Source organism: Triturus cristatus, chromosome 9 (assembly GCF_964204655.1).
Source record: "Triturus cristatus chromosome 9, aTriCri1.1, whole genome shotgun sequence".
Classification (NCBI taxonomy): Eukaryota; Metazoa; Chordata; class Amphibia; order Caudata; family Salamandridae; genus Triturus; species Triturus cristatus.
This window is the reverse complement of record NC_140592.1, coordinates 842148267-842171214: the sequence shown is the minus strand read 5'-3', so window position 1 is coordinate 842171214 and position 22948 is coordinate 842148267. Positions and strand designations below refer to the sequence as shown.

The window sequence follows — 22948 nt, the reverse complement described above, 5'->3', positions numbered from 1 at the left end:
AAGACTTAGCTTTGCTCCTTTGAAGAGAATTCAAGTTAAGCAACAATCGCGCATAGAAACACTTCACCACTTCACCTGTGAATAAGGAAAGAGTGAGAGTGTCCAGACGGGAAAAATTTGACGAAATGGAGTCCCACCCTATGCAATGAGAAGCAATAAGGTGAATACAAACAGTTCAATCATTTCACACAGGAGAAATGTGGCTATGCAATTACAGTAGAAGACACTTTAGAAGCTCTGACATGCCCTGTGATAACGCATAATTGATTCACTTGAAGTCTGATTTTCCAGCTATAAACACCAATGCCGAATTACCACATATGGTGTAAACATACACCCACACCTAGCACTCACATGCGTGGAAAATAAACACAGACTGCACGTGTGCCAAGTAATAGCAGCCGTGCCCACATGTTCCAACCAGCACATCAGTTATACACTAACAGGACGTTAAAAGGTAGAACACCATCACTCACTAGAACAAAACAGCCTACAATGGGGGTTTAAAGCAGTGACGAAGTTGGGGGAGGGAGTGATTTATGGACGGGGCAAGCACTGGGAGGTGCGAGGGAGCAAGCAGAGATGGGAGGGAGGAGGTGGGGGAAATGGAAAGAAGCAGCGAAGGGAAAAGCAGTGACGTGGAGGCGGAGGGAGAGGGTGCGATCTGTGGACGAGCTGGTAAAAGCACAAGCACTATGTAGAGTGCTGAAAAAGAAAGGAAAAAGTAGGTCCTAAAATGCTCGTAAAAATGAGAGCAGTGGATGTTTACAAGTACCTGGTCTTTGTTCCGGGGGGGGGGGGGTTAAACACAAAAAGAGGCATGACCATGCATGCCAGGGACAAATGACAAAGAATAGGAGACAGACGATGGAGCAAGCAAATGGGAAGCCTGTGGGTAGGCTGAAGCCCACAGATTAAACACAACATGTCTCTTCGAGATGGCGCATGCACTGTCCAGCCGAGACCTCAAAATATGGGGAGGCTGGGGCACAGGTAGTGAAAGCTAGGGTCAGCAGAAGTGCAAAACGGGCCATCATGGAAGGATATGGGCAGAGGGCACGGAAAGTCTCTGTTATAGATGGGCTGCGCATGCATGCTTAACCATCTAGAGCAGGAGACGACGGATACAAACTGTATACTCCGTGAACTGTTACCGGTACTAGACACGGACTGACTTGATTAATCAGTCGGTACTGGGGTGGGGGAGAGGCAGACCTGGTAAGAGGGATGCATTGTACGATGTGTCTTTTCACTGTTTATGGCTGTTGTATACTTAGAACAATAAAAAAAGTTATAAAAAAAAAAAATAGTGTGGCCTCGGTACCTGACTCTTCTAGGTGAGATTACAAGTGGCACGATGCAGGGATTTTGAAATTGTTGGGTCTAGCATCATCGAATCCAGCCAGTAATTGCACCCCCTGCTTCATGCAATTACATGTCTTTTGTCTTTCGAATGGGTAATAACATGTGGACGGAGAACTATGTGTCTTTTCCACGTGTGCATTTCCCATTCGGGAGAAAACTCTTCTCCCATTTACTGCTTACCTTTAGCAGGTGGTAAATGGGAGCAGGGTGGCCTCAGAGGGTTGTGCGAGAGTGCATGGCAAGGGTGGAAAAGAGAAGGGCAGTCACAGCTAAGAGTTTCATGTCACCGTACCTGGTCAAACGGATAGAGTGACACTAGGGCACTTGCGATCAGGGCTAGCAGTATCTTCCCCCAGAGGAATAATCCTGTCTGACTGATAGTTAGGCCCTAAATAGGGTAGATCTTTGCCCATGAGTGAATAATTGAATATACTCCTGCTTTGATCTACTGACACTAATTTTGTTTTTTTTAAATAAACAAGTCCTCTCACGAGTTATTTTACACTCTTGTTTTATACACTTTGCATCTTTGACTGTACATCTGCTTACAAGTTGCTCAATAATATATATCCAGGTAGCATCCTGTTCCAATGTACTTTCAAATTAGAAGACATCCCGCAAACGTGAAGTGGCACATTGTATCTGGCATTCCAACTGGGACTCCCCCATCTGTGACTGTTCTAAAGCTTTTTAAACGGCAACCGTGTTTTTGCCAACTTATGTACGGTATTTGCCCACTAAACTAGTAAAGATTGGGCTAATTGTTGTTTCCAGAACTGACAAATAGAAAGTCTAGTGGTCAAAAGCAGGTGAGTGATTAGTTTGTCCATTGGAGTCCTGATTAAATACAGTCAACGCAATGGTCCACCAAAAACAAAAAACACTTGTTTCTTTATTTTTAGTGTAGTGTTACATGAAGATGTTCAAGTTACTTCTAATAATTTTATTTGCAAACATATTACAGAATACTTTTTCCTCTCCATATTGCAGGAACGTATCCCTGGGGTGTATTCTTGACATAAACAGAAAAATATCTATACTTCTAGCATATTTAGAGAACACTTGTTGGTAGTCCACACTATAGACGTAGATCTAGGATACATATAATTAATTATAAGTGATTGTTTCTATCTATGCCCATACATAGTTCAAATTACACTGTAATTTTACCTTCAGTGGTTCCACTAATTCACACCCGTGTGTCTACTAGATTGCTTTACTATTTATTTTTACAGTAAAAACAATAACCTAATTCTCCATATATTTTCCAACAATGTTACTGGATGTTGTATAACAATCTCAAAAAGTAGTAATGGAAAGATATAGGATTATTTCAAATTTTTTGAGAATCTTCAATTTAAGAGTTTCAAAAATGCACTTGCTTTGCTGTTACTGAATTTTAAATATTTTATAAATGGCACTCACCAACGTGATTAAGTGCATACTGATGTCTTCCTTGCCGTTCTTAAGCGATTCATTCCGATCTATAGATTTCCGCTGCTTAATCTATACATCATGTGACTTTTCATATGACTGTACACACGCACAAACACTGTGAGAGAAGGAACAACATTCATCATGAAAAAGCACAGTTATATCACCACCATGACAAACAACATGCAATGCATAGCATAACTATTGGCAAGTCTGACCAGCTAGCCTACCTTAATACCTGTTCACTTGAAAGTGGGACAGATAAATGCGACTTAAGATGGACAGGGATTAAAGATTTGTGAAAGAAGGCGTTTCAGTTGAACACTTGTGTTAAGAACTGCAACAGGACATATCTGTGGATGGGATCTCCTGCACATGCTAGGCACCATTCCCGAGTCCACTCGCACACCTCAAAGAAACGTTTGGACCTTCAAGGGTTCAAACAATTTAATAATTGTAAATGCATTGTTCTTAAAAGTATTTGTTGGATGTGCGAAATATAATTTAAACAAACAAAAGAAGGAGTACATCCGGGAGACGGAGCAAAGTCTCCAAAAAGTTGGGAAAGGTGCACAAGGCAAGAAAAAATGTATTTTCTTTAGAAGACCCCTCACTCACCAACCTGGTTGGTGACATGCTTCATCATCGGGGTCCCACCCGGATAGCCGAGTGCTTCGACACCTGATTACAGTGGAGCAGGTAGTGTTTTGGTGCAAGTGAGTGAATAGTGGATTAAAAATAGGCCAGATATAACTCACTAGGAAGATTTATTCTGGAGCGACTGGCCAATCTTAAAAACGTTGGGTGGCTACCTTGTTTGGTTAGATTGACCAATGGTATCTAGAGGTGGAAAATAGTGCTAATAAGTGCAAAAAACGGTCTACATGTTTCAACCTGTGTGATGGTATTGTTAGGTTTTCGTCAGGACCAAATGACGTGACCCGGGCGGTATACACACGCTAAGGTGTACCCTACCCTTGATCACTGTGACCTAACCATCTACTCACGGTCAGGTGTCCTGTCATCCAGTTTGAAGACAGGAAGAATTAAAAGACGCGTAATTGCATGCCTCATGGGAGTCGGGGTCGTGGTGCTTGCTCAGAAACATGATTTGGTGGAGCCAGTCACCGGCCTGTATGCCTACCCTAAGCGACCTGTATATGCTCCCCGAGGAACCCCGATGATGAAGCATGTCACCAACCAGGTTGGTGAGTGAGGGGTCTGCTAAAGAAAAGAACATTTCTCTTGCCTTGTGCACCTTTCCCAACATTTTGGAGACTTTGATCCGTCTCCCGGATGTACTCCTTCTTTTGTGTGTTTAAAGTATCTCAAGGGGACTAGGAGTATTTCCCTCCATTTTGATGACAATTCCCTTTTCGCTCTCACTTGTTTTGTATACGAAATATAATTTAGTCAGTTCAGAGGTAAACTGTATTGATGAAGGAAAAGGACTGCGCTTGATCATAAAAAAAATCCTTTTGTCTGATCTTTTTTATTAGCTTTTGTGGTTATACATGAGACATTTGTTTCCAATTATTGAGTATGGTTACATTACAGGGGTGCAGAATGGTTATACAGTAGGGGCATTCGGTAATGTCCGCAACTTTTAATCAGTCGCTTACATTTACCGATTGACAGAGTACATGCATTTCAGGCGTGAACCTGCTATTCAATCAAAAAGGGGGGAAACCCCTGTACATAAGTCAAGCAACCATAAATCCTGGGAAATTGCTATTTGTCATTACAACAACCTCCATCCCATGCATGTGTTATGTGGGCACAGGCGTCCATGCTAAACATTAGAAGGAAACTGCACACCATTGATCATAAAAAAAAATCATAACTTATTCTGGTGTCTGAGAGTACGCAGGAAGAGAATAGTCATAAGGGATGCACCCCCGGACTCATTTTTTAGAGTGAGCGGTAGAAGCAATGTTCAGAAGTGCATCCGGTTGTCGGAGCTGCTATCTCGTTCAGCCATTATCGCATGCACTGACTGAATTGTTTTGTGGACTTCCTTCAATTTAGCTTCTGCTGTTCAAGAATCCCATCATACCTTCAAATGTCAACACTGTTCAATGTATACTGTCCAATTTTTTATGCAGATCTCCTAGAAAGACAGTCACTGTCCATTTCACTTTGATCATTCCACCATTTAGCCCAAGTGGTTACTGCTGGGTAGCAAGACTCTTTGTCAGATGAGTGTGGCCCAAAGAAAATCCTTCCACCAGGCTTCCCTTTTTTCTTGCCACCCCTTTTCTCCTCAAAACAAATGGGACCTCAGAGAACTTTAATTGCTCAAGCTTTCCTTTAGTGTGGATTATCAGCAAACATTGAGATGGCCAGGCCCTACAGTTATCAAGATAGAATAATGCCAGTTCAGTTTCTGTCTGTGGTATGATGTCAGTTAGTCTCCCTCATCTTTCTGGTAATGAGATGTCAATATTGGTGATATCTCCTGCTCATCCAAACACTCCATCACGGGGTTGGCTGCTCCTTGTCTCAGTTCTGATTGAAAAGTAGCTCTTCGATTTCCTCAAAACAGGAAAATCAACACTGGTTCTTCAACAGGGGCATTAGTTTGTCACTTAGCACTTGTTCATTTTGTTTTATGCTAGCTACGACAATGGTCACCATCACTCCTAAGCCAAGTGGGAAACTCTACTTTTTAGGGGAACGGAGCAGGCCTCCAAACAGCAAACAGACGAGATTGATGCATTACCACATTTCCCATACACAGCCATAATTTTGAATCATTTTCTTAAATCATCTTTACTGGCATTTTGTCATGAATGAAAAAAACAACTTCCACGGAGGAACAAATTAAAACATTTCGCACTGTATAGGTAATAGAATATATTAATGAGCTGACGCGGAATAGAGAAGGGGCTTGATTCATCCTATGTTCGTGCCATAACCCAGTGAGACAATGTCTGCTTTCACAAACAATTTCATACAGGTTAAAAGGCAAATTTAAAAAAAGGGAAACTAGGCCAGGTGCTGGGTAGCCACAATCTCAATCACGCTTCATAGGAGGAGCAACTATAACTCCCAAACCCCACCCCCTCCATGGAGCATATGGACACGGGGCACATTAGGGGCAACCGCGGTGTATCAGATGTATTGACAGAGTCACTGTCAGGAGGAGAGAGAGAGAAGCAGGAAAGCGCTGGGGGTGACCTCCTCTTCAAAATGGATTCCATCTTGGTGGAAGCACAATATCAGGGAGCCACATTGCTGACTCATATTAACCCATGTCTGAAAACAGTGTGATCATGTCCCCTATGTAGTTACTAAGGGATGTCTATGGTGGCATAGAGTTATCCGTTGGTATCTGGCAGGGTGTTAGGAGTCATATATTGAGTAATGGAAAAGCTACGGATAAAACAGAGCTGCACTGTGTGAACCAGGTAAGGTAATCGTGTCTGGGATTGAGTTTTGGAAGAGCCATCTTTTTTTTCTCCAACCTCCGCTATACTCAGGGAAGGACCAGCCACAGAGGTTTCTTCTAGTGAAAAGCACGCTAGCCAATGAGACAGTCACTGGAGCTGCGCAGCACAGCTAAATATAGTGCTCTAAATTGTGGAACTCAAACTACTGCCACTCAATGGGAAGGTACAGATTGATCAGGGTGACCATTCAACGACCACAGGCCCAGAAGAGAAGATCTCCCAGAAGCGCGTCCAAATCCAGACAGAATTTCCAGGTAAGGAAAACAGGGATAATACCATCACCACCTTGGACAGGGCTAAGCGTCCAATGTTAGAAAGTGGGACCCCTCCAAAAGGCCACCTAAGCTCCGAGGGCGCTCACTGCCCTGGACAGGTTGCAATTTAAAAGGTCACCTTCAGAGTGATAAATATAGATGTCCAGGTAGCAAAATGAAGTCCCATCCCAAGTATAGGGAACCCGCCAAGGGTTAAGCTGAGCGATGTTTCTCTGGTGACAATGGGACAAACAAGACTTCTATGAACTAGTTAGGAAGCCGAATGATGCTCCAAACTCAATGAGGGTGTGGGTGATGCTAGAATGTTATCCATTATCTTTAAGGTAAAGCAGGATATCATCAGCATAACGCGAGACTGCATGAGTCTTGCCCACCTCTGGGATTCCCACTCAACTTCCTCCAATCACAGATATATTGCCAATGGCTCCATCATCGGCATAAAATGGGGGGGGGGGGGGGGGGGGGGGGAGGGGGTTGTTGTTCCAATGTTCACACTCAGGGGGGCCTTTCCCCACCCACCCAACCGGACCATAGCAGTAGGATGCATGTAGAGCAATGGTTCTGAAATCATACAAGGAAATATCTCCTGCCAAAAAAGGTAGAATCTCTCTCTTGGCTGTTAGCTGAACAAGTATCAACACCACCATCCGACTAATGAAAGCACTGTTCACTGAACCAACTGTCAGATAAAAATGCAGTTTAGAACGAATACAAACAGCAAAGACATTACAGAAAACACCAAACTAAGTCAGTAAACTGATTTTCTAGAGCTTTCATGCGTCTGAGGATATTCCTACTAGCACATCATTTCTACTGGGTGTCTTGTGAAACAAGATGATATTTGGCAAGTGACCCAAAGTTTGGATCAAGGAAAACAAACCACCTTCCAGACCCTAAAAACAAGTATGGAACTCTTGACGGTGACCACTATAAACACTCACATCTTCCTCAAGTATCTGAATAATCCACAAACTGCTAAATCTGCTCCTTATTGTGGTATTTGATCTCACTGCAATTTTGAACAAGGGATCAACCAACTACAAAATGAAATCTATAACTCCCTGGGAGTCTTGGTGTGGCTCGGGCTCGTTTCGGCCTGCTCTTCTGTCCTCCTCGCTCTTGGTGGGTTGCTGCCTGTGGCTTTTTCTCCCTGTGCGCTCCTGTTCTGTCGGTCCTTCTTTGTTGGGCTGGGCAGGGCCTGGTTGTTGGCTGGCTGGCTGTGTGCTCGCTTCGGGGGCTCGCTTCCTTCTTCTGCGACATTCCTGGGTCGGGTGGCTTGGTCCCTGTTCCGGCTGGTCTCGGGCAGCCTCGCTGCGTTTCCCTTCCTGCCGGGCTTTTCGCTGTTGGCTGGTTGGGTTCCCTTGGTGGCCGAGTCTCTTCGGTGTCGCTTCCGGCGCTTTCCTGGGTCCATTTGGCCTTGTGCCTGCCTGGGTTCTCTCCTTGGTGTCGCGATCCCTTCCGGGGGGTCCTTTGTATAACTGGGGTCTGTGTCCCACCTGTTTCTCTTCCTGCGGGTGTGGTTGTGGTGACCCTTGCTCTTTTTGTTGTTCGGTGGGCATGCTGGTTTCCTTTGCACCCCTTTTCCCGGTCTGTTTGGTGGCGTCTGCTTCCGCTGCCCCGTTCCTCTAGTGGTTTCGGTTCTCTTGCGGGTGGTGCGCATCCTTGTGGTGTTGCTGTGTTTGTCGGGCTGCGTCTCTTTCAGTTCCTCTTTGGGTTTTTGATCTCCTCTCACTTTTGGCTGTCCGTTGGGCAGTCTTGGTGTGTCTGGGCCAGCTTGCTGCTTTCTGTTCTGGGCCCTGTTTGCTGTTGCCTTTGGTCCGTGCGGTCTGATTCCGTACCTTCTCTGTCCTACTCCGGCTTTGCTTGGGGTGGTTTTTCTGGCTGCACTTCGGGTCTCTGGGGTCCTGGTTTTCGGCCTTCCCGGTGTCTTTCTGTCCCGGGCTGGTTCTTCTTGCTCGTGGTTGCCTCTCTTGGAGGGTCCTTCCACTCTTCGGATCTGTTGGGTTTGCCCTCTTTCGTGGGCGTCCCTTTCTGGTCTGTTGGTTTCCTGTGAGTTTCCATGAAGCCGCTTGGCTTTGGTATGTGCTCAATTTGTTAGTCATGTGGCGAGGAAAACTAACAAGGAGGTAATGCCCCGATTACTTACCGGTAATCTTCATTACTCCGAGTATAGTCTTCCTCACCACATGAGTTCCTATCTCTCCCTCCCTGTCTGGCTATCGGCTTCATGTTTGTGCTTGGTAGTTTCAGGCTGATGGGTTGGGCCGGCCCGCCTCTTATAGGGGACATGGGTGTAATGGGTCGGCCATATTGGGAAGGGATGGGAGGCATGGGAGGCTGACTTTTTTGCTTTGGAGGGTTCTGGTGTGGAGCTGAAGCTCACTTTGTTAGTCATGTGGCGAGGAAGACCATACTCGGAGTAATGAAGATTACCGGTAAGTAATCGGGGCATCCACGTGGAACCAGTAGCATGAAGTGACATTGCGCCACCAGAAAATACAGCTGTAGTTAACACTCACCAAATCCCTCTTGTTCGTTCGGGAGTGTTAGGAGATACCATCTGATTCTGGGTCTGCGGCTCACCCAGATGAGCCAAGTCAAGAGGCTTTTTAAAGTGGCAAAAAAACTATTAGTTGGATTGGTATGTTCATTAAAAAAAATGTAAAAACAGGGGAAGGACTACCACTTTAATAATGGCAATGTGCCCTGCCATTGATAAAAGTTATTTGATCCAGAGCTCAATTTGCGGGGTACCTTGTTCACGCTGGGCCATAGTTCATGCAGATCACCATCTCCTTCTGTTTATGTAGTATAATACCTAGGTATTTAGTAGAGTCATTGCACCAGGAAAGAGGATACTCGAGCTCGAATCGTGTCATGGTGTCAGTGAGTGGGAAAAGCTCTGATTTGGTCCAATTAAACGGAGAGGCCCGAAAGGCTCCCAAATCGTATAATTTTGCAAATAATGGGGGCCAAGTTAGCGGTGGGGTCTCTGATAAATAGTAAAATATCATCCGTACACATGGACACCGGAAGTGATCCATGGCGAAACCGCAATCCGAGATGTAGATGCCATTCTTGTGTCGGACCAGCAGTTTGGTTTATGGCCTTTATTTGTCCCACATTTTTAGGTCTCCCCTGGAGTATTGGCCTATTACGTGTATCCTTTCTTTAAAGGCTTTTTACCTTTGTGTTGGCGCACTATTTTATTTTTGTGCAGGCTGCAGCATTTTGTAAAGAATGTTCCTTTTTGGTCTCTATAGTTACAAAACCCTATGCGCGATGTATTGTACGCTAATTCCACTGTTTTGACTAACATAGTATAGTGTGCACTTTTTGTAGATAAAATCCTTTTTTTCCTATTTTATTTAAAACAACTTTCACACGCTAATTCAAAGCCTATTAGCCGATGACAAACATTATTTGTTAACTCTTCACATTTTGTAAACGTAGCCACTGTTTGTGTCACGTTTACTTTCGTTGCAGACTCGATTTTATTCTCATAATGTTAGTTTATTTCTGGGTTTAACGTGGATGCAATACCCTTATTCCAGGCACAAGATTTTACTTCGTTTAATTAGCGGAGTGAATTTGTATTTTTTGCTTTCTATTTGTTCACCATTATTGATGCGAAGGCTTGACGAATTTTGGACAGGACTTAGAATGAGCTCCATTCTATATTCCTTCTGTATAATAATGTCCTAAAAACACAATTATTTGCACTAATTGGGGTAGGGAATAGTCCCCTATATGGATCGGGACTCTAAGTCCTCCAGACAGTTCTGTTGGCTGCTTCTCTGGTCCCATCTGTGATTCCTCTTTCTAAGTCCTCAAAGCAGTGCTCCTAGCTGCTTCTCTGGTCTCACTGGTAAGTCTTCATTCTAAGTACTCAGGCAGGGCTGTAGCTGCATCTTTGTTCCCAGTTGTAAGTCCTCATTCATAGTCCTCTAGACAGTGCTGCAAGCTGGTGTTCTGGTCCCAGTGGTAATTCCTCATTGTAAGTCGTCGGGGCAGTGCTGCAGCTGTGTCTCTAGTCACAGTGGTAATTTCTTATCCTTAGTCCTCTACGCAGTGCTGCTAGCTGCTTCTCTGGTCCCAGAGGTAATTACTCGTTCTACGTTCTCTAGGCAGTGCTGCTAGTTGCTTCTCTGTCCCAGTGGTAAGTACTCATTCTAAGTCCTTTTGGCAGTGCTGCTAGCTGCTTCTCTGGTCCCATGGGTAATTCCCAATTCTTAGTCCGCTAGGCAGTGCTGCAAGTGCGTCTCTGGTTCCAGTGGCAATTCCTCATTCTAAGTCCTCTAGACAGTGCTGCTACTCTTGTCCTGTCGGTAATTCCTCATTCTAAGACCTATAGGCAGTGCTGAAGCTGTGTCTCTGGTCACAGTGGTAAATTATCATTCTTGGTACTCTAGACACAGCTGCTAGCTGCTTCTCTGGTACCAGGGGTATTTCCCAATTCTTAGTCCTCTAGGCAGTGCTGCAGGTGCGTCTCTGTTCCCAGTGGTTATATATCATTCTAAGTCCTCTAGACAGAGCTGCTAGCTGCTTCTCTGGTACCAGGGGTAATCCCCAATTCTTAGTCCTCTAGGCAGTGCTGCAGGTGCATCTCTGTTCCCAGTGGTTATATCATTCTAAGTCCTCTAGACAATGCTGCAGTTGCTTCTCTGGTCCCAGTGGTAAATCCTCAACCTTAGTCCTTTAGGCAGTGCTGCAGCTGCTTCTCTGGTCCTGTTGGTAATTCCTCATTCTAAGTCCTCTAGGCAGAGCTGAAGCGGTGTCTCTGGTCACAGTAGTACATTATCATTCTTGGTCCTCTAGACAGTGCTGCTAGCTGCTTCTCTGGTCCCGTCCATAATTCCTCATTCCAAGTCCTCTAGACATTGCTGCAGGTGCGTCTCTGTTCCCAGTTGTAATTTCTTATTCATGGTCCAATAAGAAGTGCTGCAGCTGCTTCTCTGGTCCCAGTGGTCATTCCTCAATCTTAGTCCATTTGGCAGTGCTGCAGCTGCTTCTCTGGTACCTTCGGTAATTCCTCATTCTAAGTCCTCTAGACAGTGCTGCTTCTATGGTCCCGTCGGTAATTACTCATTCTAAGTCTTCTAGGCAGGGCTGGAGCGGTGTCTGTGGTCACAGTGGTAAATTATCATTCTTTGTACTCTAGGCAAAGCTGCTAGATGCTTCTTTGGTCACAGTGGTAATTCATCATTCTTGGTACTCTAGGCAAAGCTGCTAGATGCTTCTTGTACCAGGGGTAATTCAAAATTCTTAGTCCTCTAGGCAGTGCTGCAGGTGCGTCTCCGTTTCCAGTTGTAATTCCTCATTCATAGTCCTCTAGACAGAGCTGCTAGCTGCTTCTCTGGTCCCGTCCGTAATTCCTCATTCCAAGTCCACTAGACACTGCTGCAGGTGCGTCTCTGTTCCCAGTTGTAATTTCTTATTCATGGTCCAATAAGCAGTGCTGCGTCTGCTTCTCTGGTCCCAGTGAAGTAAGTAATGTATTTATTGTGCAGTTAATTAAAACCATTACAAAAAAATTAAACATCTCGTATGAACAATAAAACATAGATTTAAAAGACTATTAGCCACAGTTAAAAACGCACATTAAAATTGCAAAAAAGATCCACTCCCCCGGCCTTAGTGTCCCATAGTCCTGTTTCTTCATTTTTGTTTGCAGAGATTAGCAGCAGTTCATGAGATAAAGATTACCCCCCTTGTCAGAGTCTTGGCTACAAAGTGAGGGCAGGCAAATAGGTACAAGTTTAAAGTGCATAGTGCCGCATCAACATCCATTAATTTGTGCAAAAATATTCTGTGGTTAGCCTATTGATGCTTTTCCTTGAGGCTTACATGTGCAAAAATGCTTAAAATTATATGCTTAAAAAGCTATTACGGTTGTTACGCAAAGGGTTAACAAGAAGTCTCCAATTCAGTTCCACTCAACTTCTTTGATCATCCGGCGGTATCTGTTTTAGACGAAGATCAGCTGCAGTTAAAAATTTTACCAGGCAGCAGCTTAGTTGAGTGTGTTCACCAGAGAAGCTTGCAAGCACCGTTTGTCTGCACGACCGTATTTGGTTTTTGTTAAGGATAGGTCTGAGTAGTAACCGGCGCTCCCGCATCAGCTCACGGCAAATGGTTATGATATGGACTATGTCCTCCTCTCCTTCCCAGCAGAGACGGCACATTGCGGGCTTCGGAGGGCGCAGCCACTGAGGCAGATGGTATGCAGATGGTAATAAACCTAACCTGAATTTTAAAAACTTCTCTTTGGTGGTTCTGGGGAAGTTAGAGAGGAGGTAAGCTTGAGGAGTCGCTTTACTGTAAGATTGTATATTGAGCCAGCCATGCGAGCGTTCTATCAAGGCCGCTTTGTTTTGTAAGATAGCTTCTTTTTTGACAAGGTTATTTACAATTTTTTTTAAGCTTGCCATGGTCCCCGACGTTGCCCAGAGTTGCCGTAACCCCAACTGGTCCAATACAGTGTCCAAAAAGTGTCTAGCTGGGCAGGTTTCTGAAGTTTCTACTTCTCTCCACAAGTAAGAGTTTAACGTTTCTGGCTGCCCTTTTTTGATCTTAAACCAGGTTTTAACAAAGGCTCCTTTTCGGGACAGCTCTTGTCTTTGTATCCCGAATTCAAGTCTCATTTGCGCCGGAGATGTATATCCAGGCAGCCGTATATTATTCTCAGTGCTCTTGCGATGGTGCCGTTCAATGTTTCCGCGTCCCTCTCTCTCATGGCTTCACTTCCATAGGTGATTGATGGAATCAGTTTAGCCTGTATCACCTTGGTCAGAGGGAGAAAGCTTGGTCCAGCGGTCATATTTTTCAGGTTTCTTAATGCTACCGCTGTTGTTAATCCCCTCTTTTTTATTGCCTCGCATTGTGCTTTATAATTGCCTTTATTGTCGATCATGACCCCCAGATATTTGTAGTCTTGTACGACTTCAAGCTTGACTTTTGCCAGGTACAAATTGTTTTTATTTTCCGGTGATTTACACACATGACTTTTGTTTTATCTTGATTAATACTTAGTTTGTTGGTCTCTGAGTATTGAGATGTCATGTCCAGCAGGCGTTGTAATCCTATGGGTGTCCGACTGATGAGTACTAAGTCGTCTGCGTATAGGAGGTTGGATAGCTGCCGGCCTCCTAGCTTCGGGTAATGCGAATTGCTTCCATTAAGTTGAACTGAAAGCTCGGCCATAAATAGGTTAAAAAGTGTTGGGGCAAGTACACACCCTTGTTTTAATCCTGAAGTTGTGTTAATCTTTTTCGTTAAATGGTCTCCTGCCCCCAGCTTTACTTGTACCCAGGTGTTCCTATGCAGAAGGATTAGGTGTTTTAGGAGCAATGATGGAATACCTAACGTTTTTAGTATTTGCCACAGGATATTTCTGTTTATATGATCAAACACTGAACTGTAATCAATGAAGCAGATGTACAGGGGCTGTTTAATTACAAGTGCAGCGTCTATCATTAGTGAGAGGGCGGAGATGTTAGTGGCAGTGCCCATATCTCTGCAGAAACCGGTTTGATTGTAGGGTATTGCTTTAATTTCTGTGGCCCATGTTAGTTCTTGGAGGAGTACCCCGGCATAATGTTTGGCTTCATTGTCTAAAAGAGCTACCAACCGATAGCTCTTTGGATCACTCCTGTTGCCTTTTTTATAGATGGGAGAGATTATTGAGCCCATCCATGATGATGGTACTGTTGATGTCTGCAGGATTCTGTCAAAGATCGGTTTTAAGACTGTAGCCCAAAATTCAGGGTCTTGTTTGAATAGTATGGGCGGAATCCCATTTGGGCCTGGAGCTCCCTCACGAAGGTGATACGTTTAAAGCCGTAAAAAATAGAGATTTGTCTCCATCTGTCAAATAAATATATGGCAAATAAATAAGAAATTCTATAATATATACATATGTCTTACAGCCACGAACGAGGCATCTGACTGGGAGATAGAATTGAGATTCATCAGTAAAATCGTTGTTTTAACCAGAAAAGAGTGGTTAATCTGAGACACTGCGGAATTGATACAGCGCATTGAATGGGGATATAGGTAAGAGGGTCTTGAGTAAACACTGATGAATATAAGGTACAGTATACATGTTCCATAGATATCGACTAATTAACTAAAAATGGACAATTATATTGCCTTGTAGATTGAATAAGAATAAGAAATACTAGATCCATAAAGAATTCCCCATAGAGACTGGAAAGGTAAACAACGTCGATGTATAAAACTTTTTTGATAAAAGCTCATGATGATGAAAGAATGTGATAGTAATAGAAGTGATATATGTCCTCTATTTTAGAAAAAATAGGGAAAACTGTCCTAATATTCTTGATGACCAGTGGGAGAAGTCACAATACCTAATCTCCGAGTGCAGGTTTGCACCGGTGAGTGCAGAAAATAATTAACTGTGATTCAATTACAAAATTGTGAGCAAGTATGATTGCTTTAAGTGTTGGTGGAGCACTGTAGGGATTGAAGCACTTATGGATTATAAATGTTATAAGAAAAGTATAGAAGATTATGCTGAATTAATGGATAAATAAGCTCGCTGTAAAGAACTACTAAGAGGGTGGTATATAGAGATAAAGAATGATGTAGTATAGAACTGATATAGCCGGATGTATATGCTTACTTGTTTATTGTCTTATTTGTTTATAGGTCCGACATTTAACAGATGGTTTTAACTATATGAAATAAGGAGAATAAACTCAATGTCCTGAAGAAGGTGGTTCCAATAAAATACACCACCGAAACAAGTCGACGCATAATTAAATGTTGTAAATTGGGCAAGAGCCAGTAGCAAATTATAGACAGGAAAAACTATACTCGTGCTATATGCCGGCTACAAATCAAGCCTGATTAACACAGGAATGACATAGTGTATTGTCTTTATATTGTCTTCTTTTTATTTTATATGTATGTTTTTATATTTCATACAACAACTGTTTATTATAAATGTATTTGTGAAATTGCTTAAGGTCATTTGATTGAACAAACAGAAGAATAAATCTATATGATTTTATTATCTTATTTTATCACTTGTGTCCAATTTAAAGATTGTGTGTATGAATGCTTAAATGAGAGTGTGAGAAATTGAATCTGCCCGTTATTCAAAGGAAAAATCTTTTTCTTAACTTTATGGTTCTGGGTGCTCCATTCCTTTGGATATAAGAGCCCCCTCTCCTTGTTATTCAAGGCTTCCTCACGTCTGCCTTTCGAGATTCTTTTGCGGACTTGGGTATTTGTGATTGTGAAATTCTGTCCATGTTCTGCATTAGAGTTTGGCTGGAATGGTTGAGTTTCCATTCTAGTCGCAGGGTTATTTAGGCCGATTTGGGGAGTCTGTTCTTTGTTAAAGTGTGGTTCGAGGTACGTTATCCATGCTTCTTCTGTGACGTTGGAACGGATGCACTGACCTTGCGGGTTAGATAGGGCATTAATCTTCTTACAAAACTGTGCACTATTGTTGTTTTTGATGTCATACAGGAGTCTGGCCCAAACAGATTCTTCGGCATCCTTTTTGTTTTGCCAAATAAGTTTTTTACGGGTGGCTTTTAACTGCCTCAGTTCTTGTAATGCCGAGGGGTCTTTCTTCAACCTCCGTAATGTGAAGTTTATCCGTGCTTTTAGCTGTTTTAATTTGGCGTTATTCCATAGGTTGGAGCCTGACCGTAGGTTTTGATGGCACGTTATTCTCCTGTTTCGAGAATGTCCCTCTTTATGTCCATAGCTGTTTCGTAGGGTTTTTGTGAATGCCTCCCAGCCTCCAAGTATGTCAAGGTTGGCTGCTTCCCCTTCTTCCCAGAGTTGTTTCGCAAAAGAGAGGAGGCCTTCGGGATCGTTGGTGCTGCATTTTACTCTTCTCTCATTGTTGGTATATTCTGAGCAGAGTGTATTTGCTGGGGGCAATTTGTATACTGATGGCTCTTCTACCGTTGTCCCAGTGGTAATTCCTCAATCTTAGTCCATTAGGCAGTGCTGCAGCTGCTTCTCGGGTACCTTCGGTAATTCCTCATTCTAAGTCCTCTAGGCAGTGCTGCGGCTGTGTCTCTGGTCACAGTTGTAATTTGTCATTCTTTGTCCTCTAAGAAGTGCTGCTAGCTGCTTCTTTGGTCAGAGTGGTAATTCCTCATTTTAAGTCCTCTATAGAGTGCTGCAGATGCGTCTCTGTTCCCAGTTGTAATTTGTTATTCATGGTCCAAAAAGCAGTGCTGCAGCTGCTTCTCTGGTCCCAGTTGTAATTCCTCAATCTTAGTCCATTAGGGGGTGCTGCAGCTGCTTCTCAGGTACCTTCGGTAATTCCTCATTCTAAGTCCTCTAGGCAGTGCTGCGGCTGTGTCTCTGGTCACAGTTGTAATTTATCATTCTTGGTCCTCTAGACAGTGCTGCTAGCTGCTTCTCTGGTCCAAGGGGTAGTTCCCAATCCTTAGTCCTGTAGGCAGTGATGCAGGAAAGCCTCTGTTTCCTGTGGTAATTCCTCATTCTAAGTCCTCTAGACAGTGCTGCTAGCTGCTTCTCTGGTCCCAGGGGTAATGCCCTATTCTCAGTCCTCTGGGCAGTGCTGCAGGTGCGTCTCTGTTTCCAGTGGTAATTCCTTATTCATAGTCCTCTAGACAGGGCTGCTAGCTGCTTCTCTGGTCCAGTCTTCAATTCCTCATTCTAAGGCATCTGGGTAGTGCTGCAACTGTGTCTCTCGTCCCAGTGGTAATTCCGCATTCTTAGTCCTGTAGGCAGTGCTGCTAGCTGCTTCCCTGATCCCATCAGTAACGCCCCCATTCTAAGTCCTCTGGGCAGTGCTGCAGCTGTGTCTCTGGTCCCAGTGGTAATTCCTCATTCTTTGTCCTCTGAACAGTGCTGCAGCTGCTTCTCTGGTCCCAGAGGGAATTCCTCATTCGAAGTTCTCTAGGCAGTCTGTACAGCAAGTCCATGAATAGTGCAAAAAACAACAAGCGGGCAGCGACGAACTTCTGTAAAAAAATAAATTAAAAAAAATAAAACACTATTCTGAACAAGTTACTTTTTTTTTGTAAAAAGAAAATTAAGTGCCAGGGCTCTCGTTAGGAGGTCACTGCATCTTGTACTACACATTGCTGCTACCATGCTGCCAATGATAGTAACCACACAACTACTTAACCATCACACTCCTCCTACACGTGTGACAATTCTGGGGCTGAATTCTTTGTCAGTCCAAGGGTTTTCATGCAACAATAACAATTTCAAGATAACGCTGATGAATAATGAGTGCCAGAGCAAGATAAGCGTTTTGCCTACTGAAAGTTTTCACAAAAGAACATGAACTTTGCAAAACTGTATTTTCTGAAGATTAGCTGTGAGATAGTACTTTTTACTGGGTTAGTGCCCATCCATTTCTGGTGCTTTAAAGCAGTTTTAAAATCTTGCTAGAGTATCTCATTGCTCAAATGGGAATAATTTCTGATATTTATATGTTTCCCTTATCTTAATTTCTTGATTTTTCTCGTGAGAATATGTCCCTCATAGTAATTGAATGTCAATCATCAATGAATCAATCAATGAATCATGGGTATGTAAAGAGCGGCTACTCACCTGTGAGGGTCTCAAGGCGCTGGGGGGGGGGGGGGGGGGAGGGGCGGGGGGCTGCTGATCCGCCTGGGTGTGGAGGGTCAGTCGAAGAGACATGCTTCATCATCTGGAATCTCCTCCTGGTTGCACACTAGTGTAACCAAGGGCTACAACCCTCTCACTAAGAGAGGGGAACTCACAGATGTTTTCAAAACAGTGTGATCTAACTAGGGAGCTCTATAGGATCCAACAGATGTGTGGAAGAGTTTAAGTGTAAGAGTGATGGGTGCAGTGCATGAAAGTGAAAAGTGAACTTAAAATTGGATAGCAAGAGAAAAAGATTTAATAGGTATCTCTTGTTGTCCAAATTAAAAACAGTGCAAAAGCAGTATTAACAAAATAACTGCAAAGGTGTAATAACTGGGTCTACATGTTTTAGCCAAAGGGATAATTGATAAGCCTAGGCCTTCCTCAGGACCACAAAAAAGTATTGCTACTGCGTAGTGATAATAGTGCAAAATATACAAAACAGCGTTGGAACAAATACAACCATGTACCCTGATATTCAGGTGTTCACATCCTCCATAATTAACAGGATGCTGGTGGCACCTGTAAAAAGAAATGCTTTTGAGAAAACAGGAAATAGGTCTAGTGCTCATGTTATTTACCAATATACAACGTGGTGCAAAGGTAACCATCAGTTTGTGTATATCTAACTAATATACAATTCAATATCATGTATAAGATTGTGCTTACCCGTATCTTACGAGGAATGGACCTCACCTCACCTGGCGCCAGCTCAGGAATTGAGGCCCGCTCTATGGACAAGAAGAAAAAAGCTACCAATGAAAAGCAGACACAGAGCTTCTCCCCAAGTCTGTCATATCATTTGCTTCTATATTCCAAAATATGCATTTGTGCAACTCTGTAAAGAACATCAAGATAGCAGAACTAGGTAGTAACATATGATTGGTGTATCTGACTAAGAAACGCCTACGCTACCATGAATGGGCGATCTTAGGGTCATGATTCATTTTAGAATGTAAGAACAGCAATCTTCCAAGCAGCTAAAAATCAATCCAATCAAGAACCACAAACATATTGAAAAACGGGGATGATGGACGGTGACCCATGCCAGGGAGGGCTCCTGGAACGCACTTAAGTTGGTAGAACTGGGACAGACCACCCCTGCAAATAATACGTTACGGGAGTAGGGCTTACCATCGATAGACTAGGGGTAGGGGGCACACTGACAAGGGTGGAGGGGGGTGGAGGGGAGGGGGGCCCACAAGGGAAGAGTATTTATGTAATTGTATAATTGTGTAGTCGGACTCATATGATACTCTTTTGTGCCCTGTTGGTACCCTCGGGGGCCCTGGGGAGTTGTGTTGTTGAGAAAACAATAAAAAATGTTTTTACAAACATATTGAAAAACGTGGCTTGACATATTAGTAGTGAAAAGGCAACCTGTAAAACGAGCGTGGTGCATGCCTACATACAGTATCATTTAAGACAAAGTGTTTAGCACTAAGCATACCGTCATAAGGACGGTGGCGTAGTGTGTCTTCTTATAGTGAATATATAAGGGCACTATGTGTAGTTTCAAGGTCTCTCTAAAGCCGTTCTTTAGATAATGTCGAGCGTATGGTTAACACTACGCTAAAAGTTATTTACACCAAACAAAAGCGAATGCCTAGGTGTGCTCTAACTCCAGCGACGCTGATTAAGCTGCCTGAAGTGACTAGGCAACAAGGCTGCCCTATCTAACCGGACCGGCGCACTCTACCGTCAAAACCCCAGTCAAACGCTCAGAGCTTTACCGCCATAAAGTGCTGTCAGAAAATAACCAAAGCTGTCACAAAAGCCCTTACCTATCCGTCCGTACCCCAGGCTACTTCTGAGCCATGTTCGGAGGTGCCGACGTCAGGAAGGCTCCATATTTATGGTGTCATACCTTCGCAGGTGCCGCGCATTACCTGCCGGTATTCACATTTTGATGACATTGTAGTACCAAGTCAAAGTCCCTACGCCACTCTCTCTTGTCTATATGTAAATAATGATACTGAGCTGAAAACTGTAGCGTGAATCTCGGTCGACTGTAATGTTGATATAGACGTAACTGTCAGTCAAATATATGTATATCAGTGCGACTACGCTACACACCTAATGCCATAGTAGTGCATATATTCTGTTGATACAGATGTATGCTGGATTTCAACACAGTTTGAAATAGAGATACCAACAAACTCCCCACATAGGAAGTATAATTTGCGCATAGACACAGTACACTTGTCATGCTCAAGTGTGATAGAGGAATTACTCTAGAAGTGTACCGAGGCGTTGAGCAATAAAGCGCCGACATGTAATGTGTTGTTGCATAAGTATCTAAACATGCACAGCTCACACTGTTAAATGGACCCATGCCTTAATATATGCATCAGTCTAGATGACTGTGTCGCCTGTTCAATTAACTCAAAGTGTCCAATAAAGACATAAAGAATCAGGGATCAAACACAGTCATAAAGAAGAAGTCCACGGTATCTTGTCATTCAGCCCCTGCTTGTCGCTCTGCAGTTTAAAGACCCACTTCTGCTCTTTAGTGAACTGAAATTTAAACCCATCAGTAATGTGATTGGGAATAAATGGTTGTTCGAGAACAGTCCATGTAAAATCTTCAGCTTTGTGGTTAAGGTCTATGAAATATTTTGTCAATCTAGTGGCCTGTTTCTTGCACCTGATTGTGCTCCAGAATTCTAGATTTGACCTTACGGGTGGTCATGCCCACATAATGATATTTAGAGGGACATGTTATCAAATAGATCAGTTTATCGCTGTTACAATTAGTGAATTTATTTTGCACCCAAGGTTTTGGACTGTTGAGTCTGTGGACACGCCGCACAAGACCCACAGGGGATAGGTCCTTGGACTGCTGGACCAAAAACACATCCAATTCGGACATTGGGGACTCTGTGGGATCCACAGAGTCCCCAATGTCCGAATTGGATGTGTTTTTGGTCTAGTATGAACTAATTTATCACGTAGGTTAGTACTTCTCTTAAAAGAGAATAATGGTAATGGGATTTTTTCTGTACCAATGTTCAATATTCGCCAGTGTTTGCGAACACTACGTTGAATCCCATTCGACAGTGTACTGAAGGTATTAACAAATGTTAATCTAGTCATCGGAGATTTGGGTGTTGGTAGGTCCAAAAGTGCTTCTCGGTTGTTATTCGTGGCTTGTTTGAAAGAACGCCGCACCAGTCTCTTCGGATACTTCCTAGCTTGAAGTTGTTTAGATAATGTTTTCTCATGGTCCTCATATTTCTCTTTTGTAGAACAATTCCTCCATAAACGGAAGAATTGGCCATACGGTAAATTGTCACAAAGTAACTTAGGATGATGGCTGTCATAGCAAAGGAGAGAATTCCTGGCAATAGGCTTCCTGTACAGCTCACTCTCCAGGCCAGTGGGTGTAGTAAATAACGCTAGATCAAGAAACGGTAACCTGTTCTCATCAAATTCCACCGTAAATCTGAGGAAATTGTTCCTTGTGCTGAGCCAGGTTTGGAAGCAAACGATGGACTCAGGGTTTCCTCGCCATACAACCAACACATCGTCGATGTATCGCTTCCATAAGCGGATGGAATCATGGAAGGGATTGGCTTCATACAAGATGTGCTCCTGCTCAAATGCCTGAACATACAGGTTAGCCAAGCTGGGCGCAAAAAAGTTTCCCAAGTTGGTCCCTGAGATTTGGAGGTAGATGGTATCCTCAATTCTGAAGAAATTCTCTTTCATGGCCAGCTGAGCACAGGCCATGATGAATTGTACAAGAGTGATGGAGTCCAACTTTCTGTTAGCCAGTAGTGATGCAATAGTGTCCAGTGTCTCATCTTGAGGAATGGAGGTGTGGAGAGACTCGACATCGAACGAGACCAGGAAATCTGTGTCCATGTCGAACTCAACTTGCGGAAGCAGACGTGGGATATCCTTCGTATCCTGAAGATACGCCGGCATCTCTTTAACCATAGGCCCTAAAAAGTAGTCCACAAAGGTGGACAACGGTTCGAGAATAGAACCCAAACCAGATATAATGGTCTGTCCAGGTGGAGGTCTCTGTTGTTTGTGTACTTTAGGTAGTGCATACAAGTATGGCATGGCATCACAGGGTGTGCAGTTTGCAGAAAGGCAGCTTCATGAGTGGTGATCCACCCTTCATTGGTAGCTTCTTCAACCATATCGGAGATAGCCTTCTTAATCCTCTCTGTAGGGTTAGTTTTAAGAGGGCGGTAAAACCTACTGTCCTCCAGTTGTCGCAGGCATTCTGCACGGTACGCGTCAGTATCCAAGATAACAATGGCACCGCCTTTATCCGCCGGTTTGATTTTTATACGACCGTCCATTGTCAGTGTGCGGAGTGCCGGTTTCCTATCTTGGGAGGTTGTTATAAGATCTCTTCTCAATTGTGCATAATGTAGTCACGTATTCAATTACTGCCTTCTCGAAAGTCAAAACCAGGAACGGCACAGTGTGCGCCGGTGGATTAAAGGTCGAGCGTTTTTTCAGGCCAGTATTGGCATCCTCAATTTCCAACGGTGCTCCTTCTTTGTCCTTAAAGAAATAATGCAAGAGTATTTCGCGAAATTCGCACTGAGTCTGGAAGGGGTCTCCACTGAAGGTGGAGACAAACCCCAGTCCTCTGTTGAGTACCGACTGCTCATCTGGCGTTAGGATCCGTCTACTCAGATTCACCACTAAGTTGCCTCCGCACTGGTCCCTGGTTGTGGAAGGGTTTTCTTCTTGTTGCTGCGGGTGTTTCTGGGAGATGGTGGGGGGCTCCAGTGTACCTAGGCCTGTTGGTTTCTCCAT

The 22948-nt window shown here is 43.7% G+C and overlaps 1 protein-coding gene across 4 annotated transcripts in view; it reads right to left on the bottom strand.

Moving 5' to 3' along the window:
- XRCC3 (X-ray repair cross complementing 3) overlaps window positions 1-22948 on the bottom strand; it is a 178041-nt gene that overhangs the window by 150049 nt on the left and 5044 nt on the right. For 2 of the 4 annotated variants that reach the window (XM_085626282.1, XM_085626283.1), the window contains exons 2-4: window positions 18836-18897; window positions 18637-18688; window positions 2791-2917 (exon numbers count right to left, since the gene is read on the bottom strand). The gene's annotated coding sequence lies outside the window, so the exon portion shown is untranslated. The remainder of the gene's footprint in view (window positions 1-2790; window positions 2918-18636; window positions 18689-18835; window positions 18898-22948) is intronic. The other 2 variants (XM_085626280.1, XM_085626281.1) reach the window with 1 other exon arrangement.